The following is a 25,597-nucleotide window of genomic DNA, read 5'->3' as shown; positions in this document are numbered from 1 at the left end:
GGACGGGAGCTGAGGCAGTTGCAGAAAACACTGCGCCCCTTATCACTGTCAGCCGCCCTCTGTACCTGCCCTGGACTTGACTGGATTCACAAGAGATCTTTTGAAAAGATGCAGGGAAGGGAAGCAGCCCACGTTTCCTGGCAGTAAATTTAAAAGGTTGCTCGAGCATTCCAGAGATTTTCACTCGACATTCCTCTGGTTGACACCTCCACAATCTGCCAGCCCTTAAAAACTGGTGTTTTGTACGTCTTATTCTCACAAACATCTTGGAAGATACCCTCCTCCCTGCGGCCACGTCGGGCAGAGCCAGCTTTTTCCATTTTCTAAAGCCGCGACAGCACCACGCTGCTTGATTCGTGCAGTGATAAACAAAGAGGCAAAGGTGTCCGTTTCTGATGGGTCCCCTCACCCCAACCCCCCTCAAGGGAACCAGAACTGAAAAATGTGAAGTTACAACAGTCTGGGATAGGAGGCCATGGGGGGTGAAATTGCTGTATTATGACAATATCCTTCAGTGTTTCGGTAACTAAACCCTCTTAATGACATCCTAGGGAGACCAGCTTAATATTGAATTCTAGCCTCGATGTTTTGGGTCTGGGCCTAGAAAAATAACCCGCTCCCCAGAATCACTGAGAATTGATGGGGGTCGTCAGGCTGGTGAGTCAACTGTGATTGAAACATAGGTGTGGAATGGTATATATGTGGCTCTTTTCTGATGCGAGGCCGTGTTTGGCTCAGGATGTCTAAAATAATGGGGCTGGCAAAGCGACAAGACCAGGAAGATTCAGAGAACGAAGGCTTCTGAGGCATCGACGTCTACGGTAGGTCCCGTGCACTTTTGAAGATACAAGGAACTTTCAAATAAGCTGGGAGTTCAACGAAAGAGAGCACCCAAGGTGGAATGCTCGAGATTTGTGAGGATGAAGAGAAAACAAGTGTGCGGGAACAGCATCTCAAATCCAGGACAAAGGATATGGTTACAGCAGAGGAGCCACGAAGCAAGAGTTAAGCTGAAGGGGACAGTCGAGGTCACAGGGCCTCTTATCATGACCGGAGACCAGAGCACCCATCTTGGCATGGTCGTTCCTCAGTCATATCCCGTGACAGGACAACAAAGCCAGTGGTCAAGATTTGAGTGGATTGAAGAATCAAGGCCACAAGAAGAGCCCTGTTGTAGAACTGAGCCTGAATCCTGCGGTAATATTTTTTCAGAGTTTGATTATTGCCAACCTAACTTCACTAGGGGGACAAGAGGATTTACCGTACGAAGTGCAAGCACGTGGGGGCGCCTGGGTGGCTCCGTTGGTTAAGAGTCCCACTTTGGCTCAGGTCATGATCTCGCGGTCCGTGAGTTCGAGCCCCACGTCCGGCTCTGTGCTAAACAGCTCCGAGCCTGGAGCCTGCTTTAGCTTCTGTGTCTCCCTCTCTCTTCTCCTCCCCCACTCATGCTCTGTCTCTCTCACTCTCGAAAATGAATTAATGTTAAAAAAAAATTTTTTTTTAAGTGCAAGCACGTGAAATGGACGGTAGATGCTTTGTCGGTGGATTCTAACCTCTGCCCCACCAAGCCGTGAGATTCAGTGGAGACCCACACGGAAGAAAAGAGAGAGAGGGGGGCCAAATGTGTGGGTTCCTGAGATCCTTACCCTCGCGTCTACCAGGAAAAGCTCCGCTTGATCTGTTTCCAATGTTGAAGCCTCTGTCTAACGTTGCATCCTAAAAAAAGTAGGTTCTGCTGATGAAAAAAGGCTGAAAAGCAGTGTGCCAAGAGGCAGCGGTGCCGGCCGGGGCGGGATGTTGCGGGAGAAATGAGAGAAATCGGACCGGGAGTCCCGGGCAGGGAGTCTTTGAGACAGAAGCACTACAGATTTTTCTGAGCAAAGCCACACACTGAAAAGAGAAAGTAGTCCTCTCCCTGAGTTCCTTCATGTTAGGGGGCTCACGTAATTTATTATCCTCATTGGAACACTTTTGCGAAGGAAGTGGGGTTCCATGAAAATGTATGGGTGGATACTGAGGCCTCGTCAGCTCTGGCTGCCCTGGGTGAACCAGAATGCCAGGTCATCCGAATTAGCTGCTGGCCATGTTGACTCAGGCCCCAGTGGGAAAGATAGACCTATTTCTAAGGAAGTCATCAGTGTGAGTTGTCACATCGAGTAAAGGAGACAGTTCCAGAAGGGAAGTTACCCAATGTACACAATTGGATTGACCCTACATATCGAGGCTGGCTTGCTTGCTTGCTTTTCCACTATACTGGGAGAAGAGAGAGAAAACCTTCCATCATATTAATCTCATTCCTTTACCTTATAGGCCCTCTCCTCTTCTGACACTGAAGGCAGAGAGAGTGGGTTACTGGAGTCCGTCCCACTGAAGTCACAAAAATGACCAGAAAATTTGGCTTGTGTGCCACGGCTCATGGACAGTGCCCAGGAAGAGATTTGGTGACATCTCCAGAGGCCACGAATGCTGCTCTGAATGTGGACCTGCGCGTCCGTGCCCCTCCTCTTCACCACCGTTGGCCACCCCCGTACCCCCAAAGCCGTTCAGATTCTGTTTGGTGATAGTTAACACGTCTAACCACTTCTCCGAAAGACCAACAAGAGGAAACCACCAGCGAGAGAGAAAGTCAGCTTGTTACAAGTTCTGGCCAACTCACACCTTGTGTTTGTTCACAGAGTCTGCCAGAAAGTTCCCTCCTGACAGCCTAATTTACAACTTTCCTTGAGCTGCCAAATCATCACCCAACAGACTTCTCCTATAACTCCTGCTCTGCTACCCAACTATGGCCTCCTCGCAGAGCATTAAACAAAAGCACTCAGACCCAGCACAAGGGTGACCCACATCAGGCACAAATAATCTACCTGTCACTCACCCACCACACTTGGCAATTGGCAACAATAACGTGGGCGGCCAAGTAATTACAGCAGGGAAGTTGGAAGACGAAATTTATGAGTCTCAATCTAAATGCTTGGCATGCTGTCTCACTAGAAAACTGAGCTCCTCACGGTCAAGAACGGAGAACTGTGAAAAGTGGGTAGATTAAGGGCTCTGAGCTACATATCGAGGGTCTCATCATTGTCAAAACAAATATTTTATTTAGCATACATGTTTACACCTCCTGGCCCTCCAGCGGTTCCTGGATCTCTCCCTGAGGGATATGCAAACAAGGGAGGAATAATAAAAACCAACAAGCTACCAGCATCAGGACCAAACCCCGACGCAGATCACATTGCCAGCAAGACTTACGTGGTGACCATCTCCACGTGGTAGAAGTGGGCTTGACCTCTATCTGCTCCCTGCTGGCTTTCTATATTTTCCAAATTTTCTACTACAAACACATAAGCCCTTGATAATCAGAAAAACACAAACGTCGAGAGAAAAACTTCGTGGAATCAGGATCCAAATGCAAGTCTGTCTGACGATGAAGCCAGAGTCCTTCCTCCTACTCCTCACTACTGCCTCTCACCCGTGTCCACCTTGGACACCCTTACGTATTTTATTCTTATTTAATAAACAAGTGAATAGAGCTGGATGTGTGCCAGGTACCTTTCTAAGACTCTTAAATGTATTAACCTGCTGAAACCTCACACCATGCTGTGATGTGGGCACTTTCATATTCTCATTCTACAGCTGCGAAAACGAAGGCACAGAAAGCTTAGGCAACTTGCCCAAGGTGACACAGCTGTGAGCAGCAAAACTGGGATTCTTCTCCAGGCAGCCTGTCTCCAGAGTCAGTGCTCTCCATTGCTCGGTTAAGCTGCCTCCACCTTCTCCTACTCAAGGTAGATCCTCTCTGGTCTGCATATCCTTTTCCAGCCTGGCCAGGCCCCCACCACCCATGTTAGTGTCCAAGTCGGACAGTCAGGCCAAAGGAGCATCTTTATGAAGAAAGTGGCCGGGCGCCTGGGTGTCTCAGTGGACTGAGTGTCTGACTCTTGATTTCAGCTCAGGTTGTGATCTCACGGTCATGAGACTGAGCCCTGCGTCGGGCTCTGAGCTGAGTGTAGAGCCTGCTTGGGATTCTCTCTCTCCCTGTCTCTCTCTCTCCATCTGCCTCTCTATCTCTCTCAAAATAAACAAACATTAAAAAAGATAGAGAGAGGGAGAATGGCTCCAGCCTCGAAGCCTTGGATGGTCAGTGCCCATGACGACAAGGAATAAAAGATGTGAGGATCCCACTCCCTTAAAAAATAACCACAGAATCATTTTTCTCATCTCCCCAAGCACACATTTACATTAAGGTCCTTGAAAATGTTTTTGCCTCCTTGGTTTGTCCCTGGTCTTCTCCTCCTCTTAGACTTTACCTCCTCAGCCAACCACTCCCCCATCACATACACGTCATCGACATCTCCATGAAGGGAGTTGTCCATGCTGGGCCAGCCTGTTGACCTCTCTGGACCCCAGATTTTCATCTGCAAATTCAGGGGTTTGCATTGAGGGTCTCCGATTAGGGTGCCACCTGGCATTCGCAGTTGGTAAGTTATGTCCGCGTCCATCACATCATTTTATCCTCAACGACCCCGGACAATGGATGCAAAGGTATGCTGTCCTCAGTTTCCCAGGGAGGGCACTGACGGTTCTCTGCAACAGAGAGAGAAACCCAGATATCCCAGTGAGAAGCCTACAACTCCTTCCTCCTCATCCCCAACAGATCTAAGGGTCCTTTCAAGCTCACGGTCTGTGCTTGTATGCCTGCCTCGCGGGGCCCTGTCCCCATCGGGGCGTGCTGTCTGTACGCTGGAGCCAGCTGCTGCAGAATGCTGGCCACCTGGGACATTCGAGAGGCTCGCGTGCTACCTGAAGAATGCGGTGATGAAGTGTTCCCTTTAATCCTCACCTTCGTGGGTCTGGCACTTCAGAGCCAGTCACTGAGAGCACGGAATCTGGTCCGGGTTTTCTGCAAGCCGCATCTGGCTGGCCTTTCCCCAGCCTGTTCCTTCCCTCCACAGCTGGTCGCCTGCCTGCCCAGGCGGGCACGTGGGGACGGGCGGTGGGGGTGCCGAAGAATTTTCTGGATTCTGCATCGGCTCACCCTCTGGCTTCCATTTGTCTCTTTAGACAGATCTGACATGGTATTTACATGCGTGTCGTGCCATGGGTCTCAAACTTCCTTCCAGAAGATCCTTGCCTACATAGCAGTGCTGTTGGCTGGAGGGAGGGGTGGGGAAGCTGGTATGATTCAGGGTGCATAGAAACCAGGTAAGCACAAAGGTTTATAACTCACACAGAGCTTGGGGCCAAAAATGTGTACCCTGAGTAGCATAAAGATGTACCCCACCTGCCTGAAACAGTCCTGACTGACACCTGCTCCCAGTTGTCATTTTTAATAGCAGCCTCTTTCACCCGATCAAATGTTTCCTGGTTTGCACAATAAATTATATGCATACCCTGTCTATGATGTGACATCGAGGGCTGCCAAGTTATAGAATCTCCAAGCCAAAAGGCATGCTGAAGAGCTGTAGACTCAGGGACCCATCCAGGGCTCAGAATCCCCTTCTGAAACATCGTGACAGAATTAAAGCACTATTGAGCAGTCCGTTCAGACCCACAGCTTCATAAAGGTTTTCAAGTCACTTCATAGGTGTCTGTTGTGTCTCCAAAGCTCACAGCACGGGAAGACCTCATCAACGTGGTCGGAAAGAAAGGTGCCCGAATAACTCGGTCACGGATGAGGCAGGGACATTGGTAGAGAGAAGGAAGGCACCAGAATTTCTGAGTGCTCGTTGTGTGCCTTCCACCGTGCCAAGAGGTTTGCCCTCCAGTATATGCATGCGGGAAGCGATGCTGAGAAAGACACGTAGGAAGGCTAAGTAAACCACGCCGGATCCCAAGAGCTAGCATCGGCCGGGCTGGGACTTGAACCCCAGCACGTTGCCCCTGTTAGAGCCTGTGGCCTCCCTGTTGTGTCCTCCCCCCATCTCCTTTCTGCTCTGGTGCTCAAAGTGGCAAGAAAAAAGCGTGTGGCTGGCCCTCACCTCTTATGCCAGGTGGCCTGGCAATTCCCAAAGAACACACTCTTCAAAGAGGGGCTGAAGGGGCCCCTGGGCGGCTCAGTCAGTTAAGCATCTGACTTAGGCTCGGGTCATGATCTCGCAGTTTGTGAGTTTGAGCCCCGTGTCGGGCTCTGTGTTGACAGCTCAGAGCCAGATTCCATGTCTCCCTCTCTCTCTGCCCCTCCCCTGCTCACGCTCTGTCTCTGTCTCTCTCTCTCTCTCAAAAGTAAACGTTAAGAAACAAAAAACACACAAAAAAAAGAGAGAGAGACTGAAGAAATTATGTTACAATCTACCCCCAGCTTACAAGTAAGTGTCCCCTTTCATCGCAGTGACAAAACGGTACTTAAGGGACCTGGTCCCCAGTGGTGAATGTGGTTACCCCGTGGTCTTAGCGTTCTCTTTCCTTCTGAGGAAAAGGCAGGGGCTGAGAGAAAGGAGGCCATTTCGAGCTGCTCCTTGGCCCTAGAGTGTCAGTGCCGTGGCCCCATTTCCTGCTTGAGCTATCACTTCAGACCAGCTGTCTTCTTCTGGAAGATACTCGAGGGGCCCTCAGGGGCTCCCGGAACTGGCGGGAGGGAGCCCCAAAAGGCCCGGGTCAAATGACGAAGCATTTCTCGCGCCCTGTGTCCCGGGAGGCGCTTGCAGCCGGGGCAGGTGCGAGGCCAAAGCACCCTCGGGCCGCCTGCTGCAGCCACAGATGATGGGAGACCGACATCCCCCCCGGAAATAATGTCTGAGGGAACAGGAGGGGATTCGAGAGCGAACCAGCGCTCTTAACTTAAACTCAGACGTGGGTGCACCGCCCATTGTGCGCTCGGGCCCCACACCGAGTCCACAAACAACGCAGCGTGCCTCCCCCACGGTGTTGAGCAAGACACGTTTGCTTCCGGCTGTGACCGAGCAGACCCCCTGCAGACCCTGTGTGTCTTATCTCCCGGTCCTGTGCGCGGAGGCGGTGCGGCCTGGTGGGAAAGGGCAGAGCGCTCAGCGACCTTGGTCATGCCCTTTAGCCCCACCTGGGTATCAGGTGCCACGTCCCAAAGTCAGACCTTGTAGCAGTATATGGCGAAGACGTCTCGCGTCGTGTCGTAATGATTCGATGCGTGGCTATCACCTGAAACCCAGTATTTTCACGGAGTTTTACGGCTTACGGCAGGCTAGGTAAAAATAGGGAGTCAGGTTTTTTTCAGAAGTAAGCAAATAACAGGAGAGGTGGAACTGTGGCAAAGGTTGATTCAGAGAAGTGACGTTTTCAAGCCTGAGATAATGCGAGTGAAAATGAAAATGCGTGTGGTCCGTAGAGAGAGAAGAGGTTCTAATCACCCCTCAGTGGTGTTTCCTCCCTCGTGCACCCAAACCATGACAAATTAGGCACCCGTCTCTTTTTTTTAATGTTTACTTATTTATTTTTGAGGGACAGACAGAGAGAGAGAGAGAGAGAGAGAGAAAACACACGCGGGGGAAGGGCAAGAGAGGAGACATAGAATCCAAAGCAGGCTCCAGGCTCTGAGCTGCCAGCACAGAGCCCGACACAGGGCTTGAACCCGCGAACCGTGAAATGATAACCTGAGCCTAAGTCAGACACTTAACCGACTGAGCCTCCCAGGAGCCCCCAGGCACCTGTCTTCTAACTCACACTGCTCCGACGGCCCATGCCCTTTGCATGTGATGCCGTGGGGAGCCGGCAAAGGGAGAGACCTAGTGCCTGATCTGAAGAGAGGATAACTGAGGGGGGAAGAGAAAAGACGAGCACAGAAAATAACTGTAAAATGGGATAAGCCCCAAAGAAGAGGGACAAAGTCCCCATAGAAGGTGCTCAAAGGATGGATAAGTCAGGCCAGCTTGGGGGTGGGGGGGGTGGAGGGGTCAAGAAAGACTTCATGGAGATTTGAGATGGTGTTTCAGAAAAGCCAGAGAGACACGGCAGAATTTCAATGACAGAGAGGAAGGGACGGGGGAGGGGGCCACGGGAGAGACATTCCAGAGAAGGACAAACACTTGAGCAATGGCAGAGGGACCAGGAAGTGGTGTGAGGGTAGAAAGTCCCTTCCGTGTGGCCGAGAAGTCGAATGGAAGTCTGGCAGAGGGTCAGACGAGGCTAGGGTACAAGCAGCCTTGAAGAGCAGACTAGAGATATTCTGCTTCATGGGGCGGGAACGGGGGGCGGGGGGGTTGGGGGGGCGCCGGGTCTGCGCTGGAAGAGACGGAGCCTGGAAATGGGCCACGGGCACAGGTTCCTGCCACCCCATCCCCGGTTACTGTGATGGCCTCGGAGAAGTGTAACCGAAGTGTGGGTCGGAGGGGTCAACATGATGGCTTTGCAGACAGACTCTCTGGGACCTGGGAAGTGATGAAGGGGAGACATGAATGGGGAAGATCCAAGGACCCCTGGACCACCAGACCCCCTCCTGTCCCTCTGGTGCACATTAGTAACACATTAATTCCATTATATTGTATATTACAATACAATTCTGCTACATCGTATTTCATTTTACTGTAACAAATATTGCAGTCTACAATTACATGGATACATTCTAGAACTACATTATCTATGTGCATATACACGTATGTATAGTGGATAAAACAAGTCATATAATAGGGTATACATTACATAGAATGGACCATGGCCGTTTGGTACATTTCGTCTTGAGTTTTCGCTCGGCTTACACCTGCACGTATACATCCACAGATACCGAGTCACCCGGTTTCCCTTCCAAAATAAGGATCATCCCCTTGGTCTTCCCCGTTTACTTCCCCCGGGTCTCTTCTTCTCTCTTCTTCTCTTGAGGCTTCTAGGGGCCCCTAAGGCATTTTTATTTGTATTATGTCACTTATAAATGTTTGGCTTGGCCGACAACATCAGGGTATATGTATGACACATGCACACAGATACAGATACAGAGATACAGAGAGAGAATCTAAAGATATATATATCTATATATCTATAGACAATGTGTGTTGTAAAAATAAATTATATTTTATAAATTATATATTTATATTTTTAACATATATGTTGTTTTTTATTTGAGAGAGAGAGTGTGTGCACACGTGAGCAGGGTAGAGGGACAGAGAGAGAGAGAGAATGTTAAACAGGCTCCATGCCCAACACGGAGCCTGAGCAGGGCTTGATCCCCCCCCCACCCCCCCACCCCCCCGGGATCACGATCCGAGCCGATATCAAGCCTTGGATGCTCAACCGACTGAGCCACCCAGGCGCCCTATGTTTAACATACATAGTTGAAACAAACTTTGCAGATGTGACTAAAGTGCCAGACCTTGAGAAGGGAAGACGATCCTGGATCATTCGGGTGGGCCCAACCCAGCCGCACGAACCCTCAGAAGTGGAGAGCCACTCTTTTTGTCCAGCTGGGGTCAGAGAGAGACAGACCGACAACAACAGAGGGTCGTGAAGATGCGACGCTTGGAGAGGCTTTGGGGATGGAGAGGCTTTGGGGCAGCCTCCACGTTGGAGAAGGCAAGGGAGCCAAATCTCCGCCAGGTCCCCCGGAAGGAACTCAGCCAGAAGACCCTCAAAAACTATGTCGCCTGCCTCACCTACCTCATCCACGCCCCAGCTGCGTGGCTCACGGCCTGAGAAAGTTACTGCGACTCTCTGAGTCTCGTTGGCCTCCACGGAAATGGGGGTGATGCCTTGTCACGGAAGGTCAGGGGGCTCCCTCAGGTGTCAGATCGATCACCCCTTGCTTCTCACGCGCAGGCCAGTGGGTAGGAAGGGTCGGTGTTTCTGCCGGAGCGGAACGCGTAACTTTACCACACCACGTCCCTTTTCTGCTCAACACCTTCCAAGGCTCCCCTTCTTACTCACAGGGAGCCTACAGACTTCCCCTGTTCTCAAGGCCCTCGTGACACTATCTGGCCCCATTTCCTCTCTGACCGTGTCACCCTCTACTCTCCCCGCCGCTGACTTTGGTCCAGTCACTCCGGCCGCCTTGCTGTTGCCGGGGCACAGCAGGCAGCTTCCAGCCTTGGGCATTTGCACCTGCTGTTTGCCTAAAATCGTCACCCTTAGTATCCACATGGATTTCTCCCTTAACCCCTTCACGTCTTCACTGCAAATATTACCTTCCTTTTGAACCTTCCCTGAGAACCAACTTACAACTGCAGCACCCCCAACCCAGCGCCCCTCACTCCCTCTTCTGGGCTCCTCTGTAGTAATCGGGCCTTCTAACACGACACAAATTTTATCTGTTCTGTTTGCTCGGTTTTCTCCGTTGGAACGTAAGCTCCCGTGAGGGCTCCTTTTAGAGGCGGCAATAGGTGATCCATCAATACGTTTGAATGAATAAACAGCTATCTAATCAGGAAATAACTATCAGCATCATCTCCCACTAAAGACCTCTCCTTTCGGTTACAAATGGAAAAGGAAGCCAGAAGGATGGTAATCAACTTGCCCTTGAATGAGGAAGCCGCAGCTCAGAGCGAGTCCTTGACTGATCTCGCTGAGCCCAGCCCTCCCAAGGGAGGTGTGGAAATGTGGTCCAGGGTCTCCGGCCCCGGCCCTGGTGTCCCAGACAGAGAGAGCTGGCCTTCCCATTTCCCCGTCCTTCCTGGTTTCGGCCTCTAAAAACCGGAAGGACATTTTGTCTCAGGTTTTCAGCACTGGCAGGCCCAGGACGGAGCAGGAAGTGTGGAGGCGTGCGAAAATGGAGAGAGAAGAAGAATTAAGCTCACTGCACGTAGAGGGCTATAAGACTTCCTCTGTAGCCGGTCACAGCACACGGGGCTCCACGTATCTTCACTGCGCGAAGCGAACGCGATTGTTGGCCCGCATTCCACAGCACATTCTGTGCCCAGCAGAAGACGGACGGGCTGAGACTCGCGCCCGAGTGAGCTCACCCTCCGCGGTGGCGGACCATTGGAAAGACGAACTCAGCTCATCTTCTCCCTCCGCGGTGTCCATGCTGAGCGGACGGGAGATTGAAGAAGGTCCCCAGGCGTGTCCCGATCTCCGAGGAACTGTGTGCAGGGTTCATGGCAAGCTTTCGAATCGGGCCAACAGAGACCTCTTGGGCCAACGGACACTTCCTTAAGGAAGGAGTGTGTTTACTTCATTCCCCAGCACTTAGCCAGTGCCCGTTCCCCTCAACAAATCCTTGTTCCCTAAAATAACCACAGCCTCAGAGCCTCCGTAAAATGGGATCATAAAGCCCGCCTCATGAAGCCGGGCGATGAGGATATGCTGTCAAGCCTCTAAGGTCTTACCCAGTGCCTGGCACGTGATAAGCATCCGTGTAAATGAACTGTCCCTTTGGTCACTGGAGGTGATGTGATGGTGGAGGAGGTCTAGTTAGCTCTGGATACATTCTAGCCCGTCCTTCAATCCCTAGTTGTCCAATCCAGAAATTTGGACTAAGCATGGGCTTGACGAGTTGGACATCAGGGTGACCCACTTCTCTTAGAAAAGCCTTGTTCTGGGGCGTCCGGGTGTCTGTCGGTTGAGCGTCCGACTTCGGCTCGGGTCATGATCTCGCGGTCCGTGGGTTCAAGCCCTGCGTCGGGCTCTGTGCTGACGGCTCAGAGCCTGGAGCCTGTTTCGGATTCTGTGTCTCCCTCTTTCTCTGACCCTCCCCCCGTTCATGCTCTGTCTCTCTCTGTCTCAAAAATAAATAAACGTTAAAAAAAATTTTTTTTAAAAAGAAAAGCCTTGTTCAACTGGAGCCAAGGCTCTGGAAGGGGAAGGATGCGTTTCTGTATCCCAGGCCTCCAGGGCGCCTGGTGGCAGAGGTGACACAGCAGAAGTGCACACGGCCCAGCCTGGTTCAAGGTCCCTCCCTCCCTGCGGCCAGGCACGGCCCCCGGAAGGGCACCAGGTTCCACTGTACCTGACAAATGGACGTATCAGAGCAAAGGCAGGCAATTGGAACATTTTCCCAGCCTTCCCTCTGTTAGGTTTTCAAAGCTGAAAACGAATAAAAATTAAAAAAGAAATGCTAAATGTCCCTCCCCTTAACTACACATCCGCATACGAGACCCAGCTAAACTACCCTTGAAGCGCACCTGCCCATCTCCTCAGCAGGTCCAAGGACCACCTGCCGATGTGCGGGGCTTCGGTAAAGACCTAAGACCTTTCTAGAAGCGAGATACTCTAGGATCCCCCGAAAGCTTGGGAGGTTCAGCTCGGAATCTGCTTGGCTAAGAGGGGTGGGTCTCACACCCGCAAGATGAACCGTCCCTTTTTGGAAAAGCGCGCTCTTTCTCACACTTCTCACTACGATAATAACACAAAGGAGACCTCTTCCAGAAATAAAAGCAAAGGGGCTTGCTCAGCACCAACGATGCTTGCAACAGAGGTCTGTGAAAATAAGATCTGAATCAGATAGGCAGCCGTGGGTGCGATAATCATTTCAGAAGTGCTTACTGACAGAGGTGGGCTTTCTTCCGCAATCGCAGGGGGAATTGGGGGATGTCTCTCAAAGAAACAGAAAACGTAATGACTCAAATGATTTCAAGTTATTGTCGCCACCACTGGGTTTAGTCAGGCGTGTCGCCTTTTTCTTAGTGTAGACACTCAGCTTTAAATTAACCACTCTGATAAACAGCAGCGACTTGGTTACGAATGGTAGTGGGCCCTCTTGATTTTTTTTTTTTTTTTGAAAATGTGTTGGAGCGGACTCCTGAGTTCCGCTCCTTTAAGTCAGCAGCTGTGCCCCACTGTCCTTCTGTGAAGCCCCCAGAGCTGTGGGGGAAGACAGACGTTCCGGGAATGGCTTGAGGCACCAGGGTACAATCTTCCCACAAGGCAGGCAGCTGAGGACCTACTATGTGTTGCTCCGGATATGGGGGCGTGGTGGGGTGAACGAGGAATAGGGTCCGGAAGACGCGTGTCAGAGGGCTCTACCCAAGCAGATACAAGCACTGAAATAGGATAAGCGTGGTAAGCAAAGCAGGGGGAGTGTGCACCCACTTCCTGGAGGTGACAGTCAGCCCACATCTTTAAAGACGACTAGGAATCTGCCAGAGAAATGACGGAAAGGCAGGCCAGATCCACATCTGGGACTTCGCTTTATTAAGAAAAACCGCTTCGGGGCGGCGGGGGCGGGGGTGGGGGGCGCCCGGGGGGCTCAGTCGGTTGAGCCTCCCACTGTTGACCTCAGCTCAGGTCAGGCTCTCCCGGTTCGTGGGACGGAGACCCACGTCAGGCTCCGCGTTGGGCCTGCAGCCTGCTTGGGAGTCTCTCTCCCCCTCTCTCTCTTCCCCTCCCCTGCTTGCCCTCTCTCTCTCTCTCTCAAAAAAAAATTAATAATAATAATTAATTAACTAGGTTTTTAAAACTTAAAAAAAAAAGCTGCCTGAGCCACACAGGAGGACCCACAGTTGCCTTCGAAAGGGTACAGCGCACCCCTCGTTCAGAGGTCTTTAAGTGATCCTTCTAGAGCAAGAGATAATTTTTCTCGGTTGTCTCTTACGTAAGCCTTCCGGTCAGCTACATCTGAGGCCATCGGTGGTACAGGGGGAGTCACAGAAAGGACGTGTGAACACCGCAGGAACTGTGGTCTACACAAGTTGACTCCAACCCTGCCCCCTACCTTAGGTTTGAAATTGAGAAACCCAGAGACGGCCACAGCCCTAGGCCGCTGTGTGCAAAAAATGGGAACTGTCACTCACCGGGTCCCTCCCCCTGTGTGTAACCAGAATCATCGGCCTCTATAGATTTGGGAACCAAAGCGGCTTGACCATTGTGCACGTAAGCCGTCTGCATTGGTCCAGAGGAGACCCAGTGAGCAACAATTCAATTTAGAGTTCACTGAACCCTCTGGTTTGGGAAGGAAATTGCTGGTAATCAATTGCAGCAAGCACACAGGCTCAGGGCCAGGAAGAGAAAAATCACTTTAATGGGCAAAGCAGATGTTGCTAAATTCATTGCAAAAGTGAGATGGGCATAGAGCCAGGCCTTGCATGAGAGATGCTGATCTGTTCTTCCGAATGAAGAAAACAGAGACACTTCAAAAGGGGGGGTTCTACAAGGGAAGCCAGAGGTCTGTGTCCCCGTTAGATTGAATAAAAGAGAATGCACTGGGGTGCTCAGGTCTCCCGTACGATTACGGGACTTCGAGCTGTTAACATCTCGTAAGGACTTTAAGCAAATCCAGAATACCGGCTCAAAAACTGCCTGGGCGGTCTTTATTCTGTTCCAGGGCGACCACGTGCGTGGCGTGGAAAACTAGCACTTTATAGCATCACCCCCGTTTCTTCCATCGAAGAGTTGGCTCCACCATCGAGAGATGGTATATGGCATGGGGCAAAGCTCTTAATCTCCCTCAGTCTCAGTTTTATCCGCTGTGAAATGGGCCTAATCTCGCTTACCACGAGAGAGCAGCTGTGCGGATTCGAGATAACGTCTGTAAGGAACAGTGGGGAAGCAACGTAAGCAACGGCGTGTTTTCCCAACCACGACGAGACCGGTGCCACGGGGACGTGGGACGGCGGGCTCCTGATGGCGTAGCGAGGTAGGGGGAGGCCGAGTTTCAGGTGAGGAATGAACCGGCTTAGCCACCGCCTCTCAGCGATGGATTACATCGTGGGCCAAGTGTTTCCGTGTATGTTTAGGCGGCTAAAATATTTGTCAAGCACGTACGAGTTTAGAGAGAGCAACCTCAGGGCCCAGGAAGGGCACCTAGTGCACTCGGGATGTTCATATGAAGTAGCTCCCGATGCAAGCCCTCAAGAGAAACGGTGGGGTCCGATTCCCCAACTCTGAGATGTTCCTTCCTTATCTAATTCCTACCCGTCCTTCCAGGGTCTTCGAAGGCGAGCCAGAGCCCCTCTCTGGAGCATCATCCCAGATTCCCGTGGACCGCAACATTTCTACTTATTCAGACACTCTCCCAGTTTTTGTCACCTGCCCTAAATCCTTCGTGGAACAAGATAGGTTTCATGTTAAACGTGTTCGTGGAAACCTTGAAATGCAACCTGCTCGATTCTTTGGCCCTGTCCTAGCAAATTGCCCTCCGTTGCTCTTTGCCTGGATCGAGTGGGTCTCTCCCGAATAGTGTGTAACTTCCTGAGGTTCGGAGATGGATCCTGAACCGGTTAAAATCTCCAAACCGGAAGGCAGAAGACGCCACTACTCACCTCGCTCTGTGACCTTGAGCCGTTTCTCAGCCTTTGCGAGCCTGGATTTCCTTGTGTGTGAGTTACAGTGCCTTCCCCCTCAGTCCCGTGCGAGGACTCACAAGATCAGTCCTGCCAAGTGCTTAGTGCTACCGTGTCGGTGGACTGGGAGCCGTGACTGTCCTAAAACGTCTTCAGCTGGAACGCCAACCCGCACGCACGTCCCCCGACGTCTCCAAACCTCAGGTTGTCCCCATAAAGCGGCCACTCTTCGGAAAGCCGCGCCCCGCTAACAGCGTGTTTGCAAGTGGCCGTCGGCTTTCGAACGTTCCCGAGAAGTTAGCAAAGGCACTGAGGGACTTTGGCGGCGAATTTCTGGGGGCTGGTGCGGGGAGGATGTTTACCAGAGCACAAAGGCCAGGTCCTGAGCAGAGAACATTTTGGCCCAGATAGATCCCGGAGAAGGCATTTTTTTGCCAAGCGCAGTCTCCATTCCCAGGTCCTGAAGTCAGCGTTAGAAGCTAAACAAACCTTCCCGGGTTCACATGTGTTTACTTTTGGCAAAATGCAACTTCCCGTTTGAGAGGAAAAGGGCAGTAAAGCTTCCTATAGCCTCCTCGGACATAAGGTCTCTCCTCAAAACAACTGATACGTTAAGCGTAAATGAATCAACCGTACACACTGAGAATCTCCCGTCCCCTCAAAACGTTCACGTTTGAAAGGGGGAACACGCTCGACAAAACCAAAACAAATATTTTTTCAACTGCTGGCCCATGAGGATTGTTTAGGCCATTTCTTCTTCTGAGAGCAAGAAAAACAGACCTCAGGAGGGAGCCAAGTTACATGTGCTGTGTCAGAGAAGTCACTCCAACACGCTTGGGGGTTGAGATTTCTCTTACGCAGAAAGTCAGAAAGTTTAAGTTCCCACAGCCACTCAAACCACATTCCCCAGCCTGAATACAGAACAACTCGGTCTTTCATTATATGACTCTGTCCCCAGCCACAGCCCGTAGGGCCCCGAATTCCCTTGGATGGTCCCATGCCCTGCACTTGGGGTTCGAAAACTGACTGACTGCTCTTCACAAATCTACCATCACCTTTTACAAGGACCCTAGAGAACTTCTCCTGCGTATGTGAGCGGGGGAGGAGAGGGGCGTGGCTTTCTGCGATTTTTATAGCATCTAGCGAAGTTAGCGTAGACTTTGAGCTTGTTTATAAGCCAAGAGCTCTCTACGTGTCTTGGGTCTTTTTGTTATGAAATATTAAATCTGTGGGGGCGCCTGGGTGGCTCAGTCGGTTGAGCGTCCAACTTGGGCTCAGGTCATGATCTCAACGTTCGTGGGTTCGAGCCCCGAGTCCAGCTCTGTGCTGACAGCTCGGAGACGGCAGCCTGCTTCGGATTCTGCGTCTCCCTCTCTCTCTGTCCCTCCCCCTCTTGCTCTCTCTCTCTCTCTCTCTCTCTCAAAAATAAACATTAAAAAAATATTTTTATTATTAAATTTGTAAAGGATCTTAAATCATCTGGTCAACCGCCCCCTGTCCACCCATATGCAGACACATAATAATAGATATGAAAAACAGAGGTCTGGAGAAGTCTCCTCCCTAGGTTCCAAGCTTCTTGCTCCTCTGGGCAAGAACCATTGAACTTATCCTTGTGTTCTCCAACACGGAACCACGAACACAGTAAGGGCTCAGGAAGAAAGTGTCAAATGAGCAAGTCAGAGAGCTGTGCTAAGTCTACAGAATCAGGAAGAGAACACGGGCATCCTGACTCTGGTCCTCCGTGCTCCCCACACCCCTACCTCTTGTGTAAGCTCCTTGAGGGCTGCGGAGGAAATGACTTACAGTTCTTTTTGACCGGCCTTTCCCAAGCACCGAACTTTGCAAGCACTCGGTAAGAATATTTTGAATGAGTAAAGGAAGTACTGACTGATTCAGCAGAGGAAAGCAATTACATGGCTGAGGTAGCTGCAGAGGGTCCCCCTGGCTTGCAACGGTTCGACTGAGGATTTTTGGACTTTATGGGTGGTGTGAACACAAGACACATCCACTAGACGCGGCACTTTCAATTTTGAACTTGAATCTTTTCCAGAGCTGGCCGGACAATATGCAGCGTCGTCCTCTCCCGCGGTGGGGCCGCAGCCTCCAGGCAGCCCGCCGTCCCGAGGGTCCACGACCGACACGCTGACGACCATCCCGCACCCGCACGGCCGTCCCGGTTCTCACCGCAGCACAGCTCTCCGTCAGTCACATGAGGCCGTCGGCACAGTGTTATCTGACGGGCTCTGTGTTACGTGGGTCTGTGCACCTGCCGGCTAACGGAAGTGTGCCGAGCGCGGAAGGGTAAGGTCGGCTCGGCTGAGCTGTGAGGTGCCGTGGGTCAGGTGTATTAATGCATTTTCAACGTCTAGTATTTTCAACTTTCAGTGGGTTTATCAGGAGGTAGCCCCCTCGTAAGTCAACGAAGATCTGTATGTAACATTATTTTCTTTTCTCTTATTTTCTTTTCTCTTATTTCACTTCACTTCATCTCCTTTTCTTTTTATATTATTTTCTCACACTTTATTTTCTTTCATTTTATTTTCAATAAGCTTTGCGCCCAGTGTGGGGCTTGAGCTCACAGCCCCGAGATCAAGAGTCCCTTGTTCTTCTGGTGGAGCCGGCCGGCACCCCTGTAAATCCCATTCTTGAGTGATTTCAGTATTCTCCTGCCTGGAAAGGGAAATTCTTTCCTCCTCTAGGACGCTGGATTTAAGAAGTGAATATGTGCATACTCCATACACTCCTTCGACCCTAGGGTCTGACCTGACACTTATAAAACGAGACGGCAGTTACGACAGGAGATATCACCACCCCCCCGCCGCCACAATGCTGCCTGTTCTCTTGCTACCAACCAAGGCTAACCAAACCCATCAGTGACTTAAACCTTGGATGACAATGGCTATAACCTACCTCCCCGTCTCATCCATACCCTCTCTACCGAAGGGGACCTCTCCTAGCTTTTGGACCCAGCGGGATCTTTTGTTACTTTCACTACATCACGCTCAGGGGCATGCCGTGGTCTCTGTGTGGCATATGCTTCGCTATCGCTGTGATCACCGTGACCACCCCCACCACGACAGCCACCAACCCCCACCACCGTGTCCATTCCAAACCAACATCACCAGCACGAACAGCCCTGCCCCTCTGCCACCTTTACCACCCAGTGACCATCATCTCGCCACGATTCTCTCAAACTGGGGGAAAAAAAGTCGTCCTCCCCCCCTCGGAGCCAGCTCAAATGGAACCCCCTACACGCCTCCGGAGTTTGGAGCAAAGCCCCTCTCTGAGCTCCTACAGTTGCTCGTTCTCAACCGTGGAGCTGGAGTAGGGTTTCCAGTAGCTTGTGTCCTCTGCCGGACCCTGAATCCCTGACTGAAAGGAAATATTTAGAGAGAGTCTGAACACAGGTCACAGAGCAATAAGGGTCAAGAGGAAGGAAATGTGTGAGGATCGGTGACCCAGAGAGCAGAGTGGGGGTGTATCTGCCCAAGCAAAGACCAGAGGGCTTCAAGAGTTACTGACTTTGCCCCTCAGCAGAGCCTTAGTGTGGCTGCTTTTATGGCCTGCCTCTCCCACCTGTCCGGGTTTCTCACTTTCGTTCAACTATTCATTTAACAAAATCATAAGTCACCTGTCCAGGGGCACCTGGCTGGTTCAGTTGGTGGAGTGTGTGACTCTCGATCTCCGGCTTGTGGGTTCGAGCCCCACTTTGGGTGTAGAGATTACTTACAAATTAAAAATCAATAAATAAAATATAGAAAAACGGAGCACCCGTGGGGTACCAAGATGCCAGGTATGCTGGGGAGATAAACAATGAGACCGCTCTCACACAGGAGTAGGACAGTTTGGGGGCGGGATTGCACGGGAAGGGTGTTGTAGGGTCAAGGAAGCCTCCAAAAGGAAGTGAGGTTTAGACTGGGGTCCGACAGCCGGCTAAGGGCTGGCCAGGTAAGGAGAGACGAGTTCGTGATGTGGACACCGATCTCTTTAGTTTTTTGAACACACTGAGCTTATTACCATCCAGTCCCTGGAAATTTCCATTCCCGCTATCTGGAATGCTGTGCTTCCCCATCTTTACGTGGATGGCTTCTGTTCACTCAGGCTTTATCTCGGATGTCACCTTCACAGAGAAACCTGCCATAACTACCCCACCCGAGGGATCCCCTATCCAAACACTCTCTAGCACGGTGCTCCTCAAACATGAACATGTGTAGGAATCATGGGGATGGTGACGGGGATCTGGTTAAAAGTGCAGACTCTGATTCGGGCGTCTCCTGAGATTCTGCATCATAACAAGCTCGTTGCCAATGATACGCCAGCGATATGATGCTGCCGACCCAGGGGCCATGCTACGGGCAGCTCTAGCTGCAACATATCGTCCTGTCTGCTTTTAAGGGCTGCAAAAGCCCTTAACACTGCAAAATCTCCTCGTTCGTTAACTTCTTCTATTTATTTATTTTCTCCTACCCACTAGGCCTCTAGCCTAGCTAGACATCAGCCCTCCATGACAGACCAGCGTAGGAAATCTTGAGTATCAGCCAGTGTCATGAGGGTGGGTCAGCGTGAGCCAGGGGTCCACAGTTCCTGCCTCATTATTCCGCTCCCCAGCAGCCACCCTGAGCTCCTCTCAGTGCTGGGAACGCTCTGTCCTTTCCTGCTCTGTTTCCAGGGTAAGCCCTCGGTGTTTCCGGTCCCAGCTACCCTCTCACCTGAACCTTGCCCCAGTGGAATTCTTGTACTCTATACCATCGTTCCTTTAGTCTGTCTGGCTTCTACTAGGCCCCACGGGCAACAGCTCTTGAAATCGTTCTTGAACAAGCTTCTCTCTGGTGAGATCACGTGTCTCATTCTGCTGCTGCTCAATGAGCCTTTCAGTCGGGGGTGGGGCACACTTTCCAGTTTCTCATTTTCCTTTTTTCTGGCCACCGTCTTCTTCCTCCCTGACCCCCGTGGGCACAGATCATCCCTTCCAAGCAGAGGAGCATCACCTCAAGGTCAAGTGCGGTGCTTGGACCGTAGAACTCCAGGGCACAGACAGGATCCTGGTCCCTGGAGACCGAAGGCTGAACCACAGAGGGAAATCGGGCCCCACACAGGAAGAGCGATAACCTCCCAATGCAGGACACAGAGAGTGCGCGCGGGGCCACACATGAGTGAGATGGGCTCAGAAAGTCCATTTCCTCACCCCACACGGCTCTCTGGCTTCTCCTCACCAACTACGCCTTCTTGGTCCCTTCTACGGCAGTTCTCCCCCTCGCCCTAACTGTTGACGTGATCTGCGTTTAGCCTTGTTTCCTTCCACCTTTATCCTGTCCTGCTCTTAGAAATCCCAGCCCTTCACAAGACCTCAAATAGTATCTCTACGCTGTCAGCTGCCTGATTTCGGTCTTTATTCCAGATAGGAAGGATCCGTCAACAACAGGATCGTGTAATCGACTATTGGGTTAATATCATCACCTAGATGTCTTACGCTTAACATATGCAAGACGTCGCAAGCTTAACATATTGCAAACCTGTCTGTCTCTGTCTGTCTGTTTCTCACTCACTCACTCACACACATACAAACACATACATGTATTGACACACATCACCCCCATTTAAATTTCGCTCCTCACCCAGTTTTCCAATTACCTACTTGCTCAGGGCCACAAAAAAACCTCAAACTATCTGATGCTCCTTCCTTGCTTCCCCTACGTCCAACCTGAATCCGTTAGAATACGCTTGGGAGGAGATGAACAGAACGTAACTTGCAATGATTTAACCACATGAGAGTCTGATTACGCTTCTCACAAATGAAGGCCAAAGAGAGGTAGTCCGGGGTACGGCGGAGGCTCCAGAATGTTATCAGAGATCTGTCTCCTAACTTTCTGTTTCCCGACGGGCCACTGTCCTCACGCTTGCTGCCCCTTGTCCGCAAGACAGCTGCTCTACCCACACCAGTGTCTGCAGCCAGGGCAGGAAGGAGGGGAGTAGCAAAGGGAAAAAGATTACTTGACAGCTGAATATCCAGTAAAACCTTGGATTGCCAGTGACTTGTTCTGCGAATGTTCCGCAAGACAAGCAAACATTTCTAATAAATTGTAACTTTATAAACAAGCCGTGCCTTGCAATACGCGTCGTACGGGATGCCCAACGTCACAGGATCGGAGCTGAGCCAATGGTTTCTTGAAATTCGCCTTGATAGACGGGTGCTTTAGATGACAAGCCTGTTTCTGGAACGAATTATGCTCGCAAACCAAGGTTTTACTGGACTTTCTCTTAAAGAGCTTTCCAAGACTCCCTGACCAGCAACTCCCTCTGATGTCTTGTTGACTAGAACCGTATCGCATGGCCTCGCTTAGTTGCAACAGAAGCTGGAAAATACAGATTATTGTTTTAATTAGGTACATTGTCACCCCCCAAAACATTTCTATTATAGATGTTATATAATTTACATTATGTACCATTAAATTAGTGAGGAGCAAGGGGAGAGTGGATATTGGGAAATCAGTCTGAAGTATCTGCCACAAAACCCCTCAACAAGTCATTATTCCTACCTCCCAAGATATCACAAATTCATCCCTTTGTCTGCACTGCCACCAGCACATGTCCCTCCTTTCTACAAGTCACTGCGATAGCTGCTTAAGTGACTTTGATTCTCTGATTGCAGGTCTCCGATTCTTTTCACACCACAGGCCGGAGTCATCCTTTAAAAGCATGTATCACATCATGTAATTCTGTTGACATAATTCTTGTGTTGCCCTCTTACCTGCCACTGCACGTAGACTACAACCCGGGCACCCATCCTAACCCACAGCCCCTGTACGATTTCACCCCTACTCGCCGCCTCTCCGGTTTGTTTGCATTGCACTGTTTACTCATCCACCCGTGCATTCGTTCCCGAAAATGGATTCACTGAGCGCCTACTAGGTCGTAAGCACTGCTTTAGGCACTGGGGATAAAGCAGCAAACAAATGAGACAAAAGCGCCCTCCTTCACAGAGCTCACACTCCAATGGAGGGAAACAAAATACCCAAAATAGGTGAGTGAGAGACTTAGGGTGTTGGGTGGTCATAGCCATTCACCCTACTCCAGCCTCACTAACTTCCTCCATCATTCTGACTCTTCTCACTGAGGGGCTCATCTGCCCCAAATATTCTTTCCTCAGCAGCCCCACTGCCCTTCACTTGCATCCTGTGGTATCGGCTTGAAGGTCGCTTCTCCAAAGAAGCTTTCCCGGAACATCTGTTCTAAAATGGGACCACCTCGGTATTCTCCTTCGTAGCACTTACCACGCTTCGAAATTGGACGGATGGACAGATAACGCATGAGTTCATACGTTTACTTGTCTCTCACACCGAAAATTCACTTCTGCAATTGCAGAGACCATGTCAACTTGATTCCAGCCCCAGGGCTTAGAACATCCAGTGCCTGACACACGGAAGGCTTAATAAATATTTGTTGATGGATGAGTAAATCAGTGAATGAGTGAAACGGATGGGACAGGGTCCTTTGAAAAGTAATATGGGTAGACGATAAGCAGAGAGAGAGAGAGGGAAAAAGTCTTTCTTAAAGGGAATGAAGTGGGCAAAGACAGAGAGGCAGAAATCGGGTTGGTCTGCAGGGCAGTTGGCAATTTGGGACCAGAATCTCCAAGAGGAGGGGCGCCTGGGTGGCTCAGGTTGGTTGAGCATATGACTCTTTTGTTTTTGTTTTTATTTTTGTAATGTTTATTTATTTTTGAGAGAGAGAGAGAGAGAGAGAGAGAGAAAGACAAAGCATGAACAGGGGAGGGGCAGAGAGAGAGGGAGACACAGAATCTGAAACAGGCTCCAGGCTCTGAGCTGTCCGCATGGAGCCTGACACGGGGCTTGAACTCACGGACCGCGAGATCATGACCTGAGCCGAAGTCGGATGCTCAACCAACTGAGCCACCCAGGCGCCCCAGCATATGACTCTTGATTTTGGCTCAGGTCATGATCCCAGGGTCATGCGGTCGAGCCCCATGTCGGGCTCCACGCTGAGCAAGGAGCCTCCCTCTGCCTCTCTCCTGTACTTTCTCTCTCTAAAATAAAAAATAATCATAATAATAAATATAAAAAATTTTTTAACGGAAAACAAGCACCCCTTCACAGACCAGCACCACATGTCCTTGGAACAACATGCACACCCAACCCAAAGTCACCACAACAAGCCACCTGGACATCCAAAGGCAAGATAAGTCCACATGGAATTACCCCATGCTTGGCTTCCAAATAGCTTCTTTGTTGCTACCAGCTTAATATATTTTTTTATTTTAATTAATTTTTTAATTTAATTATAAAAGTAATACATATGTATTCTAGAAAATTTGGAAGTCACAGAAAATGGAGTATCCGTCCTGTGAGCATGAAGACAGGCTTTCACCAACCAGGGAGCCCCTTCCTCGGGGCTCTGCACAGCGCATGGGAGGGGTGGCCTTGGCCGTGACTAAATCCAGGACAACCGCTGGAAGAATGGCCCCCCCAGTCCCGATGAGTTCCTGCCGTGGGTGACACTGCAAATTGTTCTCTCCCCTGTACTCTTGGTTCCTCGCCAGTCAGAGAAGGAATTTTCTGATTGGTGGCTTTCAAAGTGTGTTCCCTAGAGTCTTGTGGAGTTTTCAGAAAGGCTGGTGGGGGAACGGGGAACGTCTCCAGATGGTGGAGATCCATAACTACCTGTGTCTCGTTTTGGATTTTGGCCTAAGTTCTGTATATTGGATTTTTTGGTTGTTGTTTTAGTTGGCTTCGCTTTTAACAACAGATGGGGGCGGGGGGGGGGGGGACTAACACAAGATTGTCATTAATTTTTCCAAGTACTCAGTAAAGTTACTTCCAACTCTGACTTTTAACGAGGATTTGAATTCCTTTCTGGTAGAAAGCAGTACAGTCATGAACTAGGCACGATGGAAAGCGTCTTTTCCTAGGGGTCTAGAGGAACTTCGAGCAGATTCTTTAGGACATCAAGGTCTCCTAAATAGAGTAGCTGCTATTGGCTTAGCTACAGCTGTATATGACCTCAGACAAAGCATTCAACCTCCCCACGCTTCAGTCTTTTCATCCCAAAGAGAAGGATTGTATCACCTCCTGTACTGGATGCAGGGAAAAGAAAATCATATCATGTACATAAAAATGCCCCACACGCAACAAGGAACATAGCCGGAGCTTACGTTCCCTGACTTCCTACCGTGTGCCAGGATCTGGCATACATTCCAACTTTCCACCTGCTCACACGCCTATGAGGCAGGCGCTTTTTAAGAAGCGTCTATTACTGTCCCCATTTTGCAGATGGGAAAGTGAAGTTCGATGAGATCAGGCAGCTCCCTTTTTGTAACTTCGCACAGATCTTTGGTTCATGAGACTAACTACAGCGCGCCTGTCTTGAGCGCTCGTGTGATGGGAGATCCTGTTATGAGGCTTTGGCTCATTTAATCCCTAGGTCAATCCAATGGGGCAAGCACTACTTTTACAGGCTGGGAAACTGAGTCACAGGGAGGCTGAGTGCTATGGCGCCTCTGCTCTTTTTTCAGTCGACTGCTTAGAACTGGCTTTACTTTCTCGACCGGACATTAGAAGCCTGTACAATTCGTCGTCTAAATGATCTTGGCAAAAACAAGGAAAAAGAATTATCCTCTCAAATGAGAATTCCCAGGGCAGGGAGGGCGTTAACTCAAAACTTACAGCAGGACAGGGCAACCATCCCCCAGCCCCTCCCCTGCCGCTGCCGACATCCATTCAACTACGGGGTCCTTCGGTCTCACCTCCTGAAGACCTGAATATTCCTCAGGTGTAACCCTTCCCCTCCGTCCAGCCCGACTGCTCGTTTGGCCCATTTGGACTCTCCCACCTCGTGGCCCTGCTGCAAGCCCGGCCGCTCGTAGCCCCCCCTAAGCCCGCCCACCACACTGAAACGACTCCCCCACGACCCTCAGAAGAAAGTCAAGTCTGTACCCCCACGTTTGTCTCCAGCCTCATTTCCTAGCCTCGACCCCGCACCTCAACGCCAACCAGTCGCTCGCAGGACCTCTCCCCCACGTGGCTGCTTCCCACCTTCGTGTCTTTTTACGTGTTCGCTCTGCACAGAAACCCTTCCTGTCCTTCTGCACGTTTGCTCTTCCTTCCCCGCAGAGCCAGGCTGACCCGTGCCTTCTCCGCCAGGCAGCGAACGAAGGCTGCATCCTTGGCACATGAAGCCGAACCTGTCCGCTTTCATGTCTGTCTACACCGCCCCCCGACCCGCACTCGTACATTTCCCCGGGGCGGGAACCGCAGAGTTTTATCCCTCCCCGCATCCGTGACCCTTGTACAGTGTGTGACATAGAGGAAGCACGCGATAAATATCTGCTGAGGAATCGAACCAGTCCGGAAACTAGAGAGTATAGCGGGCACTGTGCAAACTCGTAGCATGTCATCAGGTGTACCTAACACTCAAACTCTCCCGAGTTTGAATACTGGCCTCGAGCAGCTTACCCCAACCATCTGTCCCTC

General features: G+C 50.8%; 3 long non-coding RNA genes across 5 annotated transcripts; 1 reads left to right on the top strand and 2 right to left on the bottom strand.

The window, feature by feature from the left end:
- Positions 1 to 4,042: 4,042 nt before the first annotated feature.
- LOC122202402 lies at positions 4,043 to 7,435 on the bottom strand. Of its 3 annotated transcripts, none has more exons than XR_006194639.1 (4): positions 6,376 to 7,435; positions 5,388 to 5,496; positions 4,838 to 5,148; positions 4,043 to 4,581 (listed from the first exon to the last, which is right to left on the bottom strand). It is a non-coding gene; the product is annotated as an uncharacterized LOC122202402 (long non-coding RNA). The 3 variants fall into 3 exon arrangements; XR_006194640.1 differs by having other exon boundaries at positions 4,838 to 5,496; positions 6,376 to 6,958; positions 7,046 to 7,435; XR_006194638.1 differs by having other exon boundaries at positions 4,838 to 5,496.
- Positions 7,436 to 7,546: 111 nt separating this feature from the next.
- LOC122202010 lies at positions 7,547 to 9,880 on the bottom strand. Its single transcript, XR_006194424.1, has 4 exons — positions 9,556 to 9,880; positions 9,272 to 9,362; positions 8,608 to 8,798; positions 7,547 to 8,336 (listed from the first exon to the last, which is right to left on the bottom strand). It is a non-coding gene; the product is annotated as an uncharacterized LOC122202010 (long non-coding RNA).
- Positions 9,881 to 14,493: 4,613 nt separating this feature from the next.
- On the top strand, positions 14,494 to 22,800 carry LOC122202241. The gene is made up of 3 exons (XR_006194539.1): positions 14,494 to 16,197; positions 17,161 to 17,411; positions 21,760 to 22,800. It is a non-coding gene; the product is annotated as an uncharacterized LOC122202241 (long non-coding RNA).
- Positions 22,801 to 25,597: the final 2,797 nt, after the last annotated feature.

The sequence above is a fragment of the Panthera leo genome, chromosome D2 (genome assembly GCF_018350215.1).
Source record: "Panthera leo isolate Ple1 chromosome D2, P.leo_Ple1_pat1.1, whole genome shotgun sequence".
Taxonomy (NCBI): Eukaryota; Metazoa; Chordata; class Mammalia; order Carnivora; family Felidae; genus Panthera; species Panthera leo.
Note: the sequence above shows the minus strand (reverse complement) of the source record. Positions and strands in the feature narration are given on the sequence as shown.